Raw genomic sequence first — 22,528 nt, forward strand, 5'->3', positions numbered from 1 at the left:
CATACACAAGGGAAAAATAGCATATATATTAGAGTGTTATGGACTCAAATCTTCAAATCTAAGTTGAGTACTCATAGCAACCAAACATTACCACACATTTCTTACCATAAAAGCTATATTGTTAGTTGTATCGCTACTAATGTCCATGTGGGGTTTATGCCCAGTCTCATGACCGATTTCTGCTGTGTTACCATCGTAACATCCCCAAACAGTATACTACATACAGATATTAAACCCTGCAGTGTCCACCAAGGTAGTTCTCCATGTTAAGGGTATGATGAGAGGGAAGCTTGAAATAGTAACATCAGGAAGCACCTTAATATGGCCAAAGTTCATTTTTTAACTTCAAAATAGAAATGATCCTTGGATAAGAAAAACTATTTGATCTTTATAACGGTCATCTCTTATCCCACACTCTTGTTGGCCAAAAAGTCTATCCTTATTAAGGAAATAGCCAATTAAAACATAACATACAATTGAAATGGATGTTCCTAGACTCCACCACACTCTTTAATTTGTTCACAATTTCAACCTACCCATGTTAAGTACTCTATACAAGACTAGGAATACATAGATTATAGGAAACTTGATAGAAAATCCATAGACATGTCTAATTCATTGTTTCCTCAATATCAAAGAATGAATAAACTAGATGAGTATAACCACCCCAATTCCCAAGTACTTAATCAGAAAGATTAGTGTTAGAAATAGGTTGCTATTCCCAAGCCATTGAAACTATTGCATTTAATTATGTCATTTACAAATAATTAATGTGTGTTCTATATGGTTCATGGAGAGGGTAAAAATGGAATACCAATATCAAATACAAAACATTTAATTTTGTATTCTTGTAGATTTATTTGGGATGTTTCCAAATGGATAGTGGACCCTCCAGAGATAGTTTTTATGGCATGCATTTAGAATTATGTTAACAGTTTCATTCCCTAGACCTATAAACATGAGTCTAATCTGGCATAAATTATCTAGGTTAAATTTGGCAAAGGGCTTGCCCATGGTTTTGCTAAATTGTTGTATGTTTGTCTGATATGAACCCAAGAAAACCTCTCCCAAATTAGACACAATCTGTTCCTGCCATGATGAACCTTTCACATTTAGGTAGTCTTTTTTGTTCGAGTTTGTAGCTGCGATAGAAATCTTTATCTCAGGGCATTAATTATGTTATTGTCACCTTCAGCTAAAAAGGACATTTATGACAATTGTAATATATGGACATGTGTCGTTCAACATGCATTAAGACATGAAATACAAAGAGTTGTATTTGTAATAAAGAGTTATGTTCTGAAAATTGAAGAGACCTCCGATTGGAATGTGTGAAGTCTCTCTATATGTTATGTATATTGCATCAAGTGAAAGACACTGTACACTTGAATTTCATAATCAATAAAATGATCTTTTTTTGTGTGTGACTAGGTTTTTCCCTTCATTCTCAAAGGGTTTTCCCAAGATAATCTTGTGTGTTTCTTGTATCTTTTTTTGTGTCTTCCTTATTATTGTTTATCATTTTAATTTTGAGGACTTGTTCAACATGAGATCAAAGCTTGGTTTGATAAACACAATGAAGGAAGACTGTATGTTTAGATCTTCTGATTGTTGCATGATAGATTTTCATATTTCTCTCTTAGCTTCTCTATTATTGTTGTAAGACTTATGCACATCATCCTCTTCTTTGTCATTTTTTTATTGGAGAGTGATGTTATAACAATATGTTATTTGGATTAGAATAATTTGGATTAGAATCATTCGCAGACATGATCTGCCTATGTTTTGCTTGCCTGATATTGTGGGCTCACCTTAATGCTCATTGTCAAGCTCTTATAACTTCTACACTTCTTTCCTCGTGATCATATATCTATTTTGTTCTGGATTTTGGCTCTTCTAGGTACATCTGGAGTTCTTGCATATGTCTTGATACCTAGTATATCTATATACCTATACTGTTGTGCATCTTTGTATCGTTTTGTTATTTCCATCAATGATTTTTCGTTTTGATGAGTTTGTGCAATAGTTCTTTTTTGTAGCGTTAGAATGGTCATTTCTTTTTTTTTCTAGCGGGAATCTACATGCTGGAAATTTCAATTTTTTTGGAGATGTTGTATTGAGATTCTTATTGCATTGAGTTGTGTCATGAACAAGAACCCAAATCTCATGGCTTAGCCTAGGTTAACATTTTTCTTGTAGTCTTCGACATCAACCGCCATCAAACATTAGAAAATATATCTTGAGATTTATATCGGTAATCTATTTTTGTTAGGAGTGTATGGATAGTTCACGTACAAGGCGACATCCTTCCTGTTTGATGGGAGCAAGCTTCTATTGTATATCACATCATGGAATCTCTTATCTCTTTCAATTCTTGGAGCTTTGCAAGACATCGTGCTTATAGGAGCATTGGGAGATTAATGCTTTGCAACGAGTAATGATCACAGAGGAGTCAACTATGGTCTTAGACCTAGCAAGGACCATCAATTAGAACTGTTACTTTTATGTACGAATCTGATCTTTGATAATTTGATGGAGAGCCTAAGATAGTATCTACAATGCACGTGATCACAAAACAGTGAACTCAAATGGTCGTGGTCATTTCAATTGTCGCATATGTTTCCTGATCACCATTGGTTGTCGTTTAAGCATTATGTATGTGTTCCTATCCTTCCAACAACAACGGTTCATTTTTTATTCTCATTCACTATCACTTTCTTGGAAATAGATCAATCTTGTAACCGTCGAATTGCTTATCCTTTATTGGTTACATTTATATCCTATTAGTTTTCAATACTAGGAATTGTATCGGATTTTTTTTTATCACCATGAGTTTTATACGGAAGTTATAAATACAGGCACGAGTAGAAAGATGGTATCTCACAAGTCTTTCTTCAAAATGCTTTGTTTAAGGCATTGGATAGAGGAAGTAACCACACCTAATGGCATCGACAGTGTTAGATTTGAGGACATTGTTCTTTTTGCTTCGTATCTATCTCATATTGTGTTCTGTCAAAGAATTTTAAAAGATTGTTTTATTATGAGTAGCACTCATCACTTTTTATCAAAATTGGTTATTGAAAAGGCTTTTGCACATCTTATGATCAGACTATGGATTCTAGAGCTGTGGAATTTGAGCTCGGATAGCAAGGAAACAAATAAAAAGTCAATGATTTACCGTAGAACCATTATAATTGGGCGGAAGTAGAAATAAATTATGAAATGTTTAGCAAGTTGGAACCTTCAATTCGTGATGAAATAGAGGCTCGATCCTAAGGAATAATTCTTCTGAGAGTTACTCAAATTATGTTTTCTTCATATACCATTTCTTGGGAGGACTGTTCATTGCTCCTCTTAATTAAGTCACAAGCTGCATCGGAAGTTGAGTACGCTTAGCAAGCTAAGTATTTAATTATTCAATTATTATTAAGAAGCATTACAATTTTATTTAGCTGAATTTTTTTAATCTTCAAGTTCAGTTAGAACCTATGTGTAACAGCTGCATGTACTACTGATTTCTGGTTCATATTTGTATGCATGATCAAGAAGATTATATTTGTGATATCTGATTAATGAAGATTCTTGGTTGCAGGATGCACCAAGATAAGGATTTCATATTCAGAGGAAGATGTTAAGATTTAGAGGGAGCTTGCGATTTAGAGGGAGGATTCATTTGCTCTCTCTTCTTGCATGATGTAAGTAGTTCTTAATTGAGTTGAAGTATGTGAATCCCCTCCATTCTTTCATTTGTTGCTAATATTTTAGTATAGTAGGTTGTTGAGACTCTTGATGGAAACGAGTCTTAGTTGTGATTGCATTTCTTGCCAATTATGAGTTCTTATTCATGACAGTTGTCAACTTGATAAATCTTTCACTCTAGGAGTGAACATCATGTTGAGAGAGTCCATGATGACATCACATTGAGAGATTCTATGATGGGAGTTGGAAGTCATGTTTAAAGAGTCCATGACTGTATCACATTGAGAGAATCTGTGATAAAATGTTGGTTGTAAACCTTACTAACTTGTCTTGTTGGGAGATTTCATGTTAGCATCACGTTGAGTGAGTCTATGATGAAAGTTTGTGATTTTTCATGTTGAGTGATTCTATGATTATGAGTAACAGTTACAGGTCTATCATGTTGAGTGATTCCACGGTTATTAACGAATTGTTCTCTTAGTGTCATGTTGAGCAATTCCATGACAACATCATATTGAGAGAGTCTATGATGGAAGCTAGTTGTGTTTCTTGCAGGTTTTCCATGTTGAGTGATTCCATGAACTTTTGTGGTTTAGATTTTATCACTGACTTTTTGATTGCAGCCTTTTTGTGACTGTTCGGCTAAAGATTTCTCTCTCGCTAAGGAGTGTTGGAATTTGTAGCTGCGATAGAAATCATTATCTCTATGTCTTAATTCCGTTATAGTCAGCTTCAGCTAAAAAGGACGTTTATGATAATTGCAAAATATAGACGTGTTATTCAATTTGCATTAAGGCATGAAATACAAAGAGTTGTATTTGTAATAAAAAGTTATGTTTTGAAAATTGAAGAGACCTTCAGTTGGAATGTAAAGAGTCTATCTTTATGTTGTATATATCGCATCAAGCGAAAGACATTGTACACTTGAACTTCATAATTAATAAAATGATCTTTTTGTTGTGTGTGGCTGCGTTTTTCCCTTCGTTCTCGAAGGGTTTTTCTAGGATAATCTTGTGTGTTTCTAATATCTTTTTTAGGGTCTTCCTTATTGTTGTTTATCATATTAATTTTGGACACTAATACAACATTTTTATATTTTTTTTGGCACTTGAATTTGACATGTATGCAATAAAATGCTCTCACCCTAAAACATGATTTCCAAGAAATTTCAAAGAAAAAAATTAAGTGATTTCCTTTATTAGAATTACGAAACAAAAACATCACTCATCCTTGCTTAACTTTCATTCTTGCTTTTCATTGCATGAATAGCATTAAAGACTAAACGCTAAAATTTCCACTGTTGGTTTCCTATTCCTACACGTGTGAAAGCGCATTCCTTGCCAAGGAGATTGTAGAGTAATATTTTGCAAAAAAGCTAGATTTTTCAAGTTCTTAATTTTTTTACCTATACATTATTTTACAAAAGAATTTTCTTGTTTCTTTTTCATTTCTTTGTGCATTATTGTTAATGTAAGTTGCAAATCTATGTTTCTTGTTTTCATTTGTTTAGAATGTGTTGTTTATGGAGCTTAACACCACAGGGATTACAACTGCAGCCAATGGCCTTGTTAGAGTAACATGGATCGTTTTCTGCAAATGTACTAAAATGACCATTGTAATTGATGTCTTCCAAATGCAGATTTGAAGACTCATAAATATGAGAGGAGACATGTCTCATGAAGAGACATGTCTCTATAGTTAATCATCATTAGTTAATATATTAATTATATAAATAACCATATTGACAACATTTATATTATTATTATTATTATATATATATATATATATATATATATATATATGTAATATATATAAGAATATTTATCTAATGATGATTTACCATCAACAATGTATCTCATGATCAAATCAATCTAACTGCAACTACAAACTTAACACTCCCTCTTAGTTAGGGAGGATTGATATAGAACGCATTATGCTCTTGGGTATATGAAGAGATATCATCTCAATATGATATTCCTGGAATGGCATGTTTAAAGATATCAATATAAATCCATCAAATTAAATGTTAATGTTGTCAATTAGGATTGCGCCTATAGCAAAATGCAAAATCTAGCTATCTTGTTGAAACATGGAAACTCTCTCAAGTGGTGGGTTGTCCTAAAACAAGAGATGAATCTCCGGAAGCTAGGTCGGTTTGTAATTAATGATAACCTAAAAACTAAATTGTATGCAGGAAAAGAGATGAGAATAATGAAAATAACGGATGCTAAACCTAGATGAGGTGATACACCAATGATTTGTATGCAACTTTAATCAAATCAGCACAAAATATCCATAATACGAATGATTCACAATACTCAGACAAACGTGCAACTACAAAAGTGATTCTGTGCAAGGACCCAGAATCTTCTACTTTGAAAGGAAAACATAGGTTTTACCAATTTTTTGCAAAAACAATAAAGACACAACCAAAGACCTGCAATTACAAGTATCGAGATTCTAATATGCAATAAGGAATATAGCTTTAATGAAGGACGAACACAACATAAAAGCAAAGAACCCACAATATTGCACAAAAATCAATGAGAAGGAAGCATTGAATCTATATAATCAATGCTGAAAAATCTCTGTTACAAAATGCTCTTACAATCAACTCAAAATTTGCAATGTGCAAGAAATCTAAGCCCAAAAGAAGATATCTCATTATGAGGTGAATGTACAATAAATAGAGCTCAAAACCCTAATTCGGATATCAAAAATATGCATGAAAAAAATGAATCAAAACTGATCCAAAATGTGAAGAAACCCTTGAAAACTACTCTCAATTACCTGTCCAACTGATAGCTAACTAGAAAACTGCCTCTATCTCCTCAAAAATCATGCACAAAACCCTAAGTTGGATTTTAATGTCAAGCTAAAAATATAGCATGTCAATCTCATCAATAACCATGCAAAAATGCATAAAACAGGCTCTCAAAATAAACTCATACAAAACTAGCCTTAATTGCTCAATAACATGCCAAAAATAGCACAGAAATGCTCTCAACTGCATGAGAAAACTCAAACTACCCGTAACTAAGAATGAACTCCATGTAACGTCCAGTTGACCGAAAAGTCTTTCTTGGCTATAAAATAAACTCTAAGGTTGAACTGGAAGATACTTTGAGTCTAAAAAATATATAACCGCCCCTTCACTTTTATTTGACTTGCATTTAGAATAATTAGTATATTATGTATTTTATAACTTAATATACTAATTTTACAATATTTTTATGCAAGTATATTAATATACTAAATATATTAAATAATCAATATAATTATTTAATAAATATTTAGATATATTTAATACATTTTGGACAAATAATAATCACAACTTATTACTATTTACACATATTAAAATGAAAAAATGAATGATCTTCACTTAATATAGGTAAATATTAATAAGTCATTTGCATTATTTAAAAAGAGGAGAAACCACCTTCTGCAGACCCGAAATTTCATCAATTCCAATTGAGGAATATTAAAAGGAAACAAAGCAAAAACATGAAGGTCAAGACTCATTATTTTGTTTCATTCTTGATGCATGGATAAAATGAGAAGGGTTTTATAAACCCTAGCTGCCATCATACTGGTTCTACGATTTTCTCTGGTGTTTTCCTTTTGTTCAGATGCTATTGTTGTTGTTTGTGTTAGGTTGTTTCATGAGCCGTCTTCATGTTGTGACCCTGTTGTTGCTTTGTTCTTCATGTCGTAGGTTTCATGGTTATAGCCGTGAGCTTCATTATTCTCCATTTCGTGCTATTTCATGGCTCTACCTTACTCTAGTTAGATGGCTCTCTACTGATGCCATGAGTTTCTTGGAGAGTTCTGGGTTGATGCGTCTTGGATGCCATGAGCCATTTCCTTCACAGTGTTTTTTTTTTTTGCTGGTTGCCGTGATTCATATTCGTTGCTCTGTTGTTGGGCATGAGATTTGTTGATCAGCTACAGCCATGAGTGTTGGGTTTGTTATGGATTGCTGCAATGAGCTACTGGGTCTTCTCCTTTCTCTTATTTCGTAAGTGCCTTCTCCATTTTGTGCCATATGGTCTTCTTTTCCATGGTATGCTCTGCTGTTGTTGTTTGGAACAGTAGCCATGAGTGATGGTTCATACCTATGCTGGTTATTTCTTCTGTTGATTGACTTGGGTCTTCTTACCATGAATCGGTCGCCACATGTAGGAAAATCTGGAGTTGTTTTTGAGGTTAACATGATTGTTTTTGTGCCATGAATCACAAATTTCTTGCAGATTTTGGACAGAAATATATGTACATTTTTAGTGGTTTACATTATAACTCCCATCTCTTATTGCTGCATTTTGTAGAAAGTGATATTGTTGTAGATATCTCTTGTAGATGGGTCTTTCAACTAGCAAATACGCACATATTTCTTGCTATTATTGCTCCTTCATTTACTTGCCCTTCTATTATTTATACCTCTGTTGTGAATTATACCATTGGAGGGTTTGTTGTAGCTATTGCTTTTACTCCATGACGTGAGTGCATTATGATTGGTGAAAGCATGAGGAAAACACAGTTATTTCTCCTACTGCGTAGTTCTTCGTCTTCTAGGCACAGTCTTCCTTGATAATCCTAGAACCATCTTTCTTCTTCTCAGCAAAATTAATTTAAGCCTTTCTGTCACTTTCTGAAGAAAATCTTGAGTAATATATGTTTCTGTCACTTCTAAATCCTTGAGCTCAGTTTGAGAATGCAGAAAGCAACTTGGGGATGGACTCATCCTATAATTATGATGCTTCCCTGGACCAGGCTTTAAGATGACTATTCTTGTTGGCAATGAAGAATATTTCTTAGTGTCTAAAGACATTGAAAGGTAATTGTCTTTTTTGTTCATGCTTAGTACCCATTGGCAACAATATGTCAAGGGTCAAGGTCCTTACATCCTAAACATCTTCTCTTTCTGAAAAAATTGTGGGCCTTCTTACTCAATACCAGGGCAGCATTGAAACCATTATATGGCTGGCACATCATCAGCATATTCTACTTCACCAGTCACCTTTAATTTGCTCTTGTGGCTGACTATTTTAATACACTATTTGTTCAGTATGTATGAGTATCTTTTGTATGAGTTACTTCATTTATTCCATATTCAGTTAATACTTTGCTATATCTTTGCGTCTGTAATGCTTATGTGTAAAATCTGCAACTAAATAGCTGGAAGGTTTCACTATGGAAGTAATATTCCTTCAACTACTTTTTATTTATTCAATTTTATAACATCTTCCCATTAAATAAAATTGTTATAACTTGAATAAGTGATTGTTCTAGATACTCATCAGATACTTATCATTCATATTCACTTGTTTGCACATGTATGCCTTACTATTTACATTTGTAGTTGTAAACTTTCAAATCTTTTACCTTTTATGCAATAAAGAAGTTCTTTTACAAATGTTTTTCTCAACTTTGACTGGCTGATTTCTCTATTTGCTGCCTATTCTTTTCCCTCAACTTGTAGACTAAGAATTCCATATGCCCCATTCCAGCACCACTCCTTATGAACTTATCCATATTCCCTGTAGCTTTCACTTTTCAACACACTTGTTGATTCATTGCTGCAACCTGATGTTTTCAGCCCTATTATTACTTGTTGTAACAAAAGGTTTCAAGCCTATTTGACTTGTCTCTTTAATTTTTGACTTTTTTGATATTAAAAAACAAAAGGTTTCAAATCAATAGAACTCATCCCTTTAATGTTTTTGTTTGTGATTGTCCTCTATTGCTTCATGATTTGGTTGAAAGGTTTTATACTTGTAATTGATGTACATCCCTTTAACAATCTCCTCAAATCTTCAGTCAACTACTTTGATTCAACCAGAACGTCCCATACCTGTAATTTATGTATGCCCCCCCAACAATCTCTCCAAGAGCTTCAGTCTTCGCTGCTACATGATTCAGTCGAAAGGCTTCATGCATGTAACTTATTCATGATCCTTCAACAACCTCAAACTTCATACCTATATCTACACATGAAACAAACTTATTAGCATAAAACCTACTTTGTTTTTAGATATTTCTCTTGCCTTTGCATCTTTTAATGTAGTTATCTTAATAATCATGTTGTAGGAACACTAAGTAGTGTAGAGATAATTGGAATGGTTCCCATTGCTCAATTCGTATGAACTGACCCCCTTCTTTATATTTTGCAGGTGTATTCAAAGATGGAGATGCGGGCTCAAATATTCTTCAACATTTAGATCAACAACTCTTCCATTCAGGCAATGGAGGTTTTTCCCCTTATCTCTCTAGTACTTTTCTGTTTATGCAATGTGTTTATTCAGATATTGTATTAGGAGCTGCCACGACTTGTGTGGTATCTGAATGTATTATATCAAGTATTATCTAAAATTTGAACATTTTATACCTTATAAAATAGTTCTAAAATATCTTTCAATAAAAGTGTACTATTTTGGTACTTGTATGTAACTTGAATAAAAATGATCAATTTCTCTTGTTTATTGATATATGTACTTCACATTCTGCATCTAAACCATTCTGTAATATGCATGATCAGCAACTTAAAACACAGTGTAGTATATAAGCAATTTTAACATAGCAATTTAGAAGGTAGGCTAAATTGGTAACAGTTATATTTCAATATAATCCAAAGTATGATTCAACAAGAAATATCAATCATATGATATTCATCATACGTATATTCTTTTGGTATGTGCACTGGCATCAAATCCTTGATGGCTACCAAAAGAATACGTTATATCCTAGAAGGATATGAGTAATCTGATTTCCAGCACTTTGGGACAACAATTTAATATAGTCTATCAACTAACAAGAAATCACAATGTCATGGTCTCTATCATGACTAGTATCATGATTTTTGGCACTCTGGGACAACAACTTAATGAAGTTTGGTAATGATACATTTCTTATCATGGCTTCCAGCACTCTAGGACAACAACTTAATGAAGTTTGTCATGATAACAGGTCTACCATTTATAAGATTGTCACCTTACAATGGTTACCTTCTTCATGATACTTTCATTATGATGACTTCTAGCACTCTGGGACAACAACTTAATGAAGTTTGTCATGATAATAGGTCTACCATTTATAAGATCGTCACCTTACAATGGTTAACTTCTATTTATATATGTCAATGAAAGATAGTCACCTTTCATTACATCATATGCGAAATAGTAACCACCATGAACCAAGTCAGAGGGTGGTACAAAGGCTTTCACCTCAATTCTCTCTCACGGAGAAGAATGCATTACAAGGAATTTCACTTAGAACTTCTCCTCACAGAGAAGATATCATTCACAAAGGATTGCACCTCAAAATTCTCCCTCTGAACAATGATCCTAGGAAGTCAAGTCCTCTAGTTACTCCATTGGAAGCTCTCTTCATCCAAGGATGCCTTTCAAACTCCCTTTAAATCCGATATCAATCTTCCTACTTCTGGTGATAAGTCATTACTTCCTCATGATATACATAGGAGTAGGTCCATCAAAATCATGCAGTCACACGCATGTATTTCTAGACTCCCTCTGAGTATCAATCTTTTAAGCTCGCGTTGCCTTAGAAGAAGTGGCATACTCCCTCTTAATGTAGAAGGATCTCATAATCTCAATCATCAAAGATATTTTCTTTATCCGCCTTGATCATCAATATCTTTAGAGCTACTATCAGCATGTGTAACGTACCAACCTTCTTTTCTTACAAGAACATCCTTAAACATAAAGGAAAAGAACAAGGCAAATAACTCTTATAGTATGTATATGATTATAACTAAATGAATAGATAAATGTAAAAGATACGAGTACTTATCTGCCCATGAGGGTCATGGAACATCTCCTTTCTAAAGATGGTTCAAGTGGGAATGAAACACTGGTTATTATTCCCCCCATAATGTAAAATTCCCACTCTTATATAGTTGAACACTTTTGCATCGCATCAAATATGACAACTTCTTTCTAAATTCCAACTTGCTCTTTTCATCCATTGAAGGTCCAAAAATTCATTAAGCTTAACATTAGAAGCAAACATGTCCTTCCATTTTCTTAAACTTAACCACGATACGCCAATATCTTGATTGAGTATGATTGTGCCACATGAATGAATCTACACCTCATACGTCAAGTTTCATTCATCAAAGAGAGACTCATAGATGGTTCAAATGAATTCTTAAAAGCTTCATTAACCTCTCATAACGACAACTTAGATTTCCTTTGTTCATGCAAAGGTATTTGTTTGATCTTTTGATTAAGCCTATATTACATACATCTTGCAATCTGTATATTCCAAATTTATATCATTGGTGAATCCATCACGACATGGTTTACTCCCTCTAAATTAATATGATCAAGATCACCAAAGGTTGACTGAATCGTATCCTCTATATGCTCCCTCTCTTTCAAGGTTGCCCCACATGTCAACCTCTCTCTGAATTTCAATCTTTCTCTTTTTCCTGCAAGAACATTCCTGGAGGAAAAGATCACGGTAAATAGCTCTTATATTACATATAAAAGTAAATAAAAATAAGAGAGATTAATATAATACTTAAAATAAGAACTTTCCAATAAAACATAGATCATTCTATAATACTCAATTATATAATGATCTCCATTATCTTAATATAGATAAATATTTAATTTAAATATATACATTAAACATATATGCATATATTCCATATACTTTGATCTATGTTTCAACATATTATTTCCTTTATTTTAATATCAAATATACTTACATTTTTCATATTTTATATTCCTATCATATATATATTAACATATTGATAGTTCAAGGGAATTAGAATATATAAATATCAAAGGAACATAATATATTACCAAATTACCCTTATGTCTCCCTTTTGTCTTATTTGAAAAAATGGTATTTTCTTACCTAGTTTGAATCGCTCCCTTTTATTAGGACTTGACAAAGCATCAATGTGGGTTACTTTAGTCGGTCAATGCTTGAGTCCTTTTGCCCTCATGCCATACACAATATTTAGGCCCACACTTCTACGTAACCACCAACAAATGGTAGGGGTTTCCTTCTTTTAACTTATTTTCCCTTACCCACTACAAGGGGTCCACGTGATTCAATGGCAATTATATTATTTAAATATTTGTTGTCGTGTAAGAGACCTTTAAACTCCCTCGCTACCCTCTCAATGGCGGCATTTTTGTCTTTACTGATCGTGAGATGGCTTCCTTTTTTGTTTGACTCACATCCCATCACTATGCTACCAATTCACATCTTTCCATGTGACATATGTAATCGACTGCTATTAATTACATAGGGAAATCCATTTGTCTACACTGTGATCAATGTTGTTATTTCCGTCTAGCTCAATAATTATATGTGCTTTCCTTGCATCAAAATGAGAAAGTATTATTATCTTCCTTCACATTTGAAGGTATAAGACCCATGTAGTCACATTGTTGTTGTAGATTAGACATCGCTAATACACTAGATCAATCCTTTAGCCATGTGGATATTCAAACAACTTTTAATCCATACTTATTACTGTTTTTCATTCGGTGCACGTATTTTATAAACAGTCGTAGCTATACTAAACACGTCTATATTCAAGAGATACAAAGTAAAACTCTGCAGCATATTTGAAGGGCCCCTCATGAAGGGAAATAGTCAATGTAGACCAACTAGGCATCGAGTCTATCTAATTCAAATGATGAGGTCATCATATATGTAATGCTTCCACATGACTCCATTCCTTGACTCCTAGATGTCCGTCATATATCTGCTGACAGTACATGAATTCAACTTCATTCGTTCGGTGGCTTTTGAATGAGATGCTTCATTCATAAGCGTATTGTTGTTCCAAATTCTTATGAGACTTCCCTTGCTGACGTGCTTCTGACTTTCATGTTCATAGTCTCAATCCATTATCTTCATTCAATAGCTAAGAAACTTCTCATGTATATTAGACAGGGATTTCTTACATTTGCAATTGGCTCTGATACCATGTTAGAGTAACATGGATTGTTTTCTGCAAATGTACTAACATGACCATCATAATTGATGTCTTCCAAATGCAGATTTGAAGACTCATAAATATGAGAGGAGACATGTCTCTTCAGTTAATCATCATTAGTTAATATATTAATTATATAAATAACCATATGTATAATATATATATTATTATATATAATATAATATATATATTATTATATATATAATTAATATATATATATATATATATATATATATGTATGTATGAATTTTTATCTAATGATGATTTACCATCAACAATGTATCTCATGATCGAATCAATATGACTGCAACTACAAACATAATAGGCCTTACTTGCCCTTGGTATGTTGATATGGTACAACTTCCAAGTGGCAGGGGTTATATTCAGATTTGCGATGAGTATGGTATCAACTATTCAAGCTCATACAATTAGGTGAAAGCTCAAGTGTTTTCAAACCTTCTTATATTTCATTAGCAACTACTTTAAATATAGTATTGATTTTTTTTCAAATATAAATAGGTTGCTTGAGCCTTCGGAGTTTAGGATAACTGAAATTCATACTCGTTTAGCCACTTAAATACAACTGATTTGTAGCCAAAAAAGGCAAAGGAGTTTAAGTCTGTACATTCCAACTTGCAACTACTCTCACCCAAACAAGTCGAGTACAAGGAGGGGACAATGGGGCATTAAGATAGAGCACCTGAGTGCCCTATCTTGGATGCCTACATTGCACACATTTCCTTGGTTTCAATAAATTAGGAGGGGCATAGCACTAGTACACATGACTTGCATGATGCAACATGTGTTCAGGAATACGGAAGTGGGAAACTATATATCCTAAAAATTGAAATTATAACCATCACAACAAAGCTCACTCCTGTTTCAAAACCACACAAATTTCATCAAGTTCTTAGTAGACAATATTACATGGATCACATCCAGGTTCAAACAAAGCAATTGCCAAATATACTGGAATGAATCTCCATCCACCTTCTAAAGGAGAAGAAGAATTTGATTACAGAATGATCTGGAATATCAAGTTGACCATTACCAATCATATTCATTCCAAATTTTTCAATTCCTATAGAAATTTAACAAAAATATTTCAAAAGCATGCAACCTTTAATATTTGAAGGCCATGATAACAATCTCCAAATATATTAAAGCTTTAATATTTTTGTTTGTTGTTTCCAATTTAATGAACTAATCAAGCTCTCTTAGGTATCTGATTTTTGCAAAGTGTAATTTCCATGTCCTTAGATGAGGTATCCATTTATATGCATATAGTGTACCACATGTAAGGAAGCTAGCTAAAATATATGGAATTCATGTCAGCATTTTGATGTTATCTCATTTCAGTTTTTAGGCATTTATTGATCCGCATTCTCGATCTATGGGACAGCACTCTAAGTTTTTGCAACTTAATTGCATTATAACCTGAAGAAAACCATAATTACAATTACAATTACAATTTTAAAATATTACAAAAATAAATGGATAGAGAGCGAAATAATGTTTCCATGCACGAAAGAATAGAAAGTAGATAACATAAATGTATGTGTATGTACTTGTCAGAACCTTGCACGTGAATAGGTGAAGTGATCCTACAAATCTAAAATTGAACCTATGAAATTTGTACATGAACCTTGCACGTGAATAGGGTGAAGTGGTCGTACTCTTCCAAAATTGAACTTGTGAAAAAATTTTATACGTAGACTTTGTTTCATAAAACTAAAATGAAACTACTGCAGGTAAACACTGCAGTTTAAATCTTGGAATAAATGGCATTCAGGTTGCAATATACCAAAGGACAATTCTGAGAATCCAGAAAAAAATAAAGAGAAAGACACAACACTTGAAACACAAATACTTACATAGACTAGAAAAACTGTTTATCCAGCCACTCTCACATTAAAAAATCTAATGTTTTTAGTAAACTATAATGTTCCCATTATAAAATAAATAATAAATTAAGCTTTGTAATAGGCCGATTGATTTAATTTATCTTGGACCCATTTTTTATTTTTGTTTTCGTAGTTTGTGTCGTCGTTGGCTATCTTTGTACACCCTCAAAAAGTTTCCTGACAGGTATTCAAGCACAACTTGTAGGTAGTTTGTAGGCATGCTTTGGATTATATTTCTCTGTGCTGCGGATTCCTATTGGAGTTCGGATTGTTCGCCATTGCGGAAGTGAAAGCCCTTCCCTATTTGGCTCGTGCAGTTTCGATGGGATTCAACCCTCACCCTATTCCATGTTGCATTGCTCTTCTTTGCTCGGATTTGGCAAGTCGGAGCATCTTCTTTGGAAATTATCATTTGCATCTAAATCTCCATTATTGTGTGGTGTTCATCTGGATCTATTGTGCTTGTATGGTGTATCTCTGTTTGGTTTCTGATACCAATCTGTGTGGCTTTCTTGTTTCTGTTCTGCTCATTCAAACCCTTACAACCCCTCCTTGTCACCAAACGGCTTACTACCGTATGGACTCCAGCTCTCCTGTATGGTCTTCTAATATTACCGTACGGTTGCTTCCTCCACCGTACAGCCGGCATAACCCCCTTGACGTCATTGCTATGCCATTTATGTCACTTGCACGGCATCCTCTGGAAGACTGAATAGTCTTACCGTACGACATAGCTAGTTGACCCCGTATGACAATAAGGCACCATACGGCCTTTTTCATCCTGCAGATTGACACCGTATGGCACACATCTCAAGGCACTGGGAAGACATCCCAAGGCAAGGAGGAGAACATCCCATGGCATAGAGGAGAACATTCTGAGGCACTAGGAAGACATCCTAAGGCACGGAGAACATCCCGAGGCACTAGGAAGACATCCCGAGGCACAGAGGAGAACATCCTGAGGCACAAAGGAGAACATCTCGAGGTACTAGAAAGACTACCCGAGGCATGGAGGAGAACATCTTGAGGCACTAGAAAGACTACCCAAGGCACAGAGGAAGAACTACCTGAAGCATTTTGCTATTGGGAGCATACGACACGGCTACGGATCGAGATCACCTACAGGCCGAGTTCACCTTAGGAACATTACATAAACCAAATTGGGGGAATCTTTGTAATGTTTCCATTTTTAGGTTCTCTTGCACTATTGTTGACACTACCCTTCTAGATCTGTGTTAGCTTGATCAAAGTGGTTTACCAACAAGCTCAAATGGGCTAGAGGACTCATATGATGCTTTTAAATGTTATTTCCAGCTTCTATGTGTTCTCCAAGATTCGAAGGGGGGATCTATTTATAAGAAGTCACCCTGACAAATCTAATCATTGTCATTCTTCATCGCAATCACTCTTGTCAATCCGTTCTCAATTTCAATGCATTTTCACCAATGCCACAAATTATGTCTAATATTGAGCTATATTTAATTAATTTTAGTAAGGTTACTATTTTAATGCTCACCTTAGTGCTATAGCTCCTTGGAACCCAGTTAAAAATGTTTAACTGTTAAGACATTGAATAGTGTAACGTCCCCTTTTTGGGATGATATGGTTTATGATTGGATTAGCCTGCTATTGACCCTCATTGGCTAAGAATGATGGTTAGAGGCTCCCAGTTGGCAGCCCAAGAGGGGGTTATTCCCATTCCAAAGGTTGTGCAGGATTTCTCTTCATTTGGTTCGGCTTGGCACACATACTATTTATAGTAAGTGACTATTTTAGGAAAAGTCAGGATTATTAATTATAGCAGGGCTCCTAAATGGATTATGTTTGCAATGTCGATCCTTGGCACTATCGGGTTGATCAGATATACAGGGACTAATTATTTATAGTATGTCATACTTGCAAAGTTATTATTTTTGGCAGGGCACCTAGCTACATGGTATATTGTAATGTCCCCATTTTTAGTAAGTCTCTGCAATCATCTTGGTTTGTTGATCATCACAACTCTAGTGAGCTAACAATGGGATTTGAGGGTCTTAGTTGGGGACTTTCTATTTTTAGTAAGTCTATTTTGGGCAATTGCCATATTTGGTAGTGAAGTTGGTGGCCCTGGAAGTTGGTCATCATTCGCATTGGATGGAGTTATTTATTGATGGGTTTGTATTTATTAATTAATTAATGATGCTTTATTATGATTGTGGCACTTTATGTTATTTGATGTTATGAAATGAAATTGTGAAGAGGAAGCTTCTAAAGTGAAAGGTGTGATGATGAAGCTAAGTGCCATTTGGTGCTATAAATGTGAGCCCATTGTGAGACCAAAGCATCCAATTTCTTGTTCATTTCTTGATATTGTCCTCAGGGTTTGAAGATTGAATTTGTGCATCAATCCACTTCTATAGTATAGTGGGATTGATATGTTTGCTGGAGATCTGAAGTCTAGGTATCTTCCCTACTGTTTTCCATTTTAACTGGGAAGAAGGTTTCTTGTTGGGAGTCTCCTTTTTCTGCTTCTTACTGTGGCCGAGGAGGGATTTCCGATAGCAAATTTAAGGCTTGTTTACTGCCCAATCCCATCTGTTGTCGGTGTCTTTCAATCTGCATTCAGACGTTGAGAATCACCATCACTTGGAATCGTAATTGCTCCATTATTGGCATCACAAATCCATGTTAGTTTGGTGCCCAGAAAATTGTTTCCAGTTGGATGCCAATTACTGATTTTTTGGCAGCAGTATCTTCTGTGGACCAATCTGCATTTGGAGTGTGCGAGTTGTGTTTGTAGCTGTGAGAGTAGATGAGAATTCTGGGTGTTTTCCATCTGCAATAAATGCCAACCTTGGTGCTTCTAATCTTGCCAATTCTGGACGCCTTTACCAGGCATTATTGCCCAGACTAAACCGCTCAAGTGTGGGTAATCACTTCCGCGAAAAAGCAGCTCTTCCAGGCCTGATGCGTGAGTAAATTTGGAGGGGAATTTCATTACCTCTGGAGCATACAATCTGTTCTGGCCAGTCAATCAAACTTGCTGCAAATCAACTATGATATACATGTTCCAGCTTACTGAATTGTAATTTCAGTTTAGTTGCAATCATAAATGTTGACACTTCCAAATTTGCAAATTCTTACTATGTATAGGCTATTATTGAGAACGGAAATTGGTCACAGTGTTAATTCTCATTTTGGCGTAGCTTTAAGTTGAATGATAAATGCAAACACTAGTGGTAATAGTTGAAAGAAATTAATTTGCAAAATTCCCTTTGTCTAATCAATCTGAGAAATGTCGGTTGTGGAAAGCCTTTTTGCATGTCAGTATTGTGTTCAAAATAAAGGAACAACATATATCAGAGCTTGCTTGCAAAGTGTTTGACAAAATGTCAAAGAACTGAACTATAAAGGAATTTGGTGTTTGTCGAAGTTATAACCAGTTGGGGTAGTTACAGAGGAATCAGAGTTGTTTTCTGCCATCTTGTGGGATAGGAAATTCATTGATATTTCAAATCTGTTGTTATAATTGGAGCTGTCCTCCAGTTTGCAATGAAAATGGAGCATCACAAAATGGAGGTAACAGTACGAAACGTTTTCAACTATGTTTCACATATCTCTGAGATAATTCACTATCTAATTGGCCAACATTAATCAACCAATCATTCCCAATTCGCATAGTGAATCCTTTTACTAAAGGTTTTTGTCATATCCTTTTCGCTTTTTCATTTTATTAGCATATGCTTGATTTTTTAAGCCTTCGAAATCCTTATTTGCATTTTCGAGTTTTCTTTAGTTTGCTTCAATCTTTTTGTTTCGTTCAATCTCTTGCTTTCAGTTCCCTTCAATTCAGTATATCTTAGGGCTTAATCAGACTTACTAGTTAAAAGATATGACCATTTAACTGCCCAAAAAGTGGACTCTCCAAGCTCAACTGCATATTTTTTTTCAAATGGATGTTATGTTCTAATGTTGAATTGCACTTTTTGAAAAATATAACTTAAATTCACTTTATGTTATGATTTTAAGTTACACTATGACTTAAATTTATCACTTAAGCCATTATAGTGCACTTTATGTTATATTTTGATGTTGAGTTGCTTTTTGATTTTTCACTAAAGTGACTATAGTGCACTATAGTCTAATTTAATGTTGAGATTTACTCTAATATTTTATTGAAAACATCTAAGTAAAATGTTGCTTTTAAATAATACTTACACATAATATGTAAACTATAAAGGGTAAATATTATATTTGACTCATTTTAAGTAATATTTGCTCAATAATCCTTTTAATTTAAGTTGTGCAACTCAATATCATGTCTTTTTTGAAATGTGTCACATGCAATTGCATCTAGAGAATGAGATTTACCTCTTGCATGTAAATGCAAATGACTAAAACATGCAAATGCATCTAGAGAATGAGATTTACCTTGTCCAAACCAAATGCATGATAAGTCAAGGCATATTAAAAAACATGAAATCATCCTTCTAGAGGGCGATTTGCATGAAAAGCAAAAAGTAAAACATGTCATTGCACCTATAGAATGTAGTTTTTCTCTTGGAGAGATATGTTTGACTTAGGCAAATGACAATAGCACATTTTAAAACATGCATTTGCATTCCTAGAGTCCGATTTGCATGTAAAATGCATTTTCCAGCCAAAATGTCACATGTAAAGGCCCTCCAAGAGTGTGATTTGCACTATAAACTCACATTACATATGCATTTGCTTCATGTGTTTCACCTTGGAAAGCCCAATTTTTCTTATAAGTAGAAAATGTTGGAGTTGGAAGAAAAAAACATGTTATTGCATCCCAATAGTCTGATTTGCCATTGAGAGCATGCATTCCTCTAAAATGTTACATGTAATGGCATCTCTAGAGTGCGATTTGCACTAGAAGTCACAGATACAAGCATTTTTTAATATGCAAATGCATCTATGGGGTGCGTTTTGGCTTTTGCATGCATGAAAATGCCTCTATAGACCATGTTTTTCCACCTTGATGAAAAAAATGCCTCATGCAAATGCATTTCTAGGGTACATTTTTCACCAAAAACACACATGCATTTCCAAAAACGTTTTGCATGTAAATCACTTTGGAGACCATGTTTTGTGATTTTGAAGCAAAAATACCCATGCTATTGGGCCTTCTAAGTCCAATTTGCACCAAAAACGTTTGAAGAAGATTGCAACATCTTGGTCTTTCATGCACATGCGTTTTCCCTTGGAGACCACAATTTGTGTTGAAACTCTATATTTTTCAAAGGCTCTTGGTTGTTGCATGCATTTGTACTTTGAGAACCCAATTTTGGATAAGACTTGTTCATCCAAACTTCTCTTTCCTCCATTTTTGGCTCATTAAACTCTAAGTAAGTGTAAGGATTCAACTTTGTTTGCATTTCTTACTTGTTTTGCTAAAATATTGCATTCTTTGGCTCATTTTTGCTCATTTTTTCAAATGCATCACTAGCTTTTTGCATTTAGCTTTTAAATAAGTTTGAAATCTTCCTATTGTTGCAAATGCGAAAGTCTTCCATCTCCAAAAATGAAATTGCCTGTAAGGAGAGATTTTAAAGTTTGTCATCTTTGAATCAAAAGCAAGAGGTAATTGTTTGTTTTTACTTTTTCTTTCTAGTTTGTTGCTTGTTTTTAATTTGTTTTTGGAGAAAAGTTGAAGATTTACACCCAAAAATGCAACTGTGTATCCATGTTTCCACCTCCCATACTTCATCCATTTTCCAAACTCATTCATTTTCCACCTTCCCATACATGTAATTGCACTCTTTGAACCTAATTGCTTTACATCATGTAAAATGAGGAGTTTTTACCGCATGAAATGACATCTAGGGAACCCGATTTGTGTGAAAACTCACATTTTAAAATGCCATCACTCTCATTTTTCACATATCCATATGTTTCCAACTTGCATTCTTGGTCACCCAAAGCAAAAGCCTCATTTGCCCACATGTAATCCACCAGCGTAAACTTGATTTTGGTCATTTTTGTCGAAAATACAAGCTGTCCCTCTCATTTCCAATCTTCAAAAGTGTTTAATAAGTATCTAATCCATGCTTTGCATACCCATCTCTCATGGATCCTCGTTGTAACTCAAATCCTCAAGTTTTCAAGGATTCAATCTCATTGAAAGATGTTTTCATCTTCATGTTGCAACACTCTTCAATATAAGTCAAAATTTCCTCAAAGAATAGAGATAGCCCATCAACAAGACATGTTTCGAGTTCAATCGAGCAATAATTCATTTCGACTCCACTGTCCCACTGAATCCCCTAGAGCCTGAGTTCATGTGGAAACCAAAACACTTTGATAGGAGAGAGGGAGAGGGGGGCGGGGGGAGGGAAATCAATTGAAGATGCTCGTGGAAAAAAAATTCCAGATTTACATCCAAGTAACATTGAAAAGTTTCTCAAAGTGTTAAAAGCTCCAAAATGTACAAATCTAACAAAGAAGAATTCACAACTATGGAATAGGAAAAAGCTTGATTACATCGAGTTTCCAAATAATAAATGACAATTCAACAAAGAAAGTGCAGTAGCATAGAATAAACGGACTTCCAATCCAGTGATCATCCACATTTTCGTCACCAAGTACAAAAGTCTTTGTTGATAATCTATAGGATTGATTCATTCAAAATCAATAGCTTTAACATTTTCTTCAAGTGTTTTTCAGCTTTGTAGATATAGAAGATAGATTACATGTAATTGCAATTGCATGTAATTTGATTACACGAACCTTTAGTAAACGTGATCCAATAATCTTCTTTCCTAGTTTTACCAGGTCAAAGTGGTTGAGTTGCTCCCACTATTTCTCCTCTGTTTTCTCACTTCTTTTCCTATATAAGGAGTGCCCCCTCATTGTAAAAATCATCTTTATGTTGTATGCAAGAAAGCTCTGCCCAACTTGCGCAAGCATAACTTTGATTGTCATATCCAGAATGGATATTTGCCCA

The 22,528-nt window shown here is 34.3% G+C and overlaps 1 protein-coding gene across 2 annotated transcripts in view; it reads right to left on the reverse strand.

Annotated features, from left to right (window-relative positions):
* LOC149562335 (uncharacterized) overlaps positions 1–22,528 on the reverse strand; it is a 180,728-nt gene that overhangs the window by 112,137 nt on the left and 46,063 nt on the right. The gene's annotated exons all lie outside the window — the stretch shown is intronic.

This window comes from Cupressus sempervirens, chromosome 4 (assembly GCF_028749045.1).
Source record: "Cupressus sempervirens isolate cs-2001-9-10 chromosome 4, ASM2874904v1, whole genome shotgun sequence".
NCBI lineage: Eukaryota > Viridiplantae > Streptophyta > Pinopsida > Cupressales > Cupressaceae > Cupressus > Cupressus sempervirens.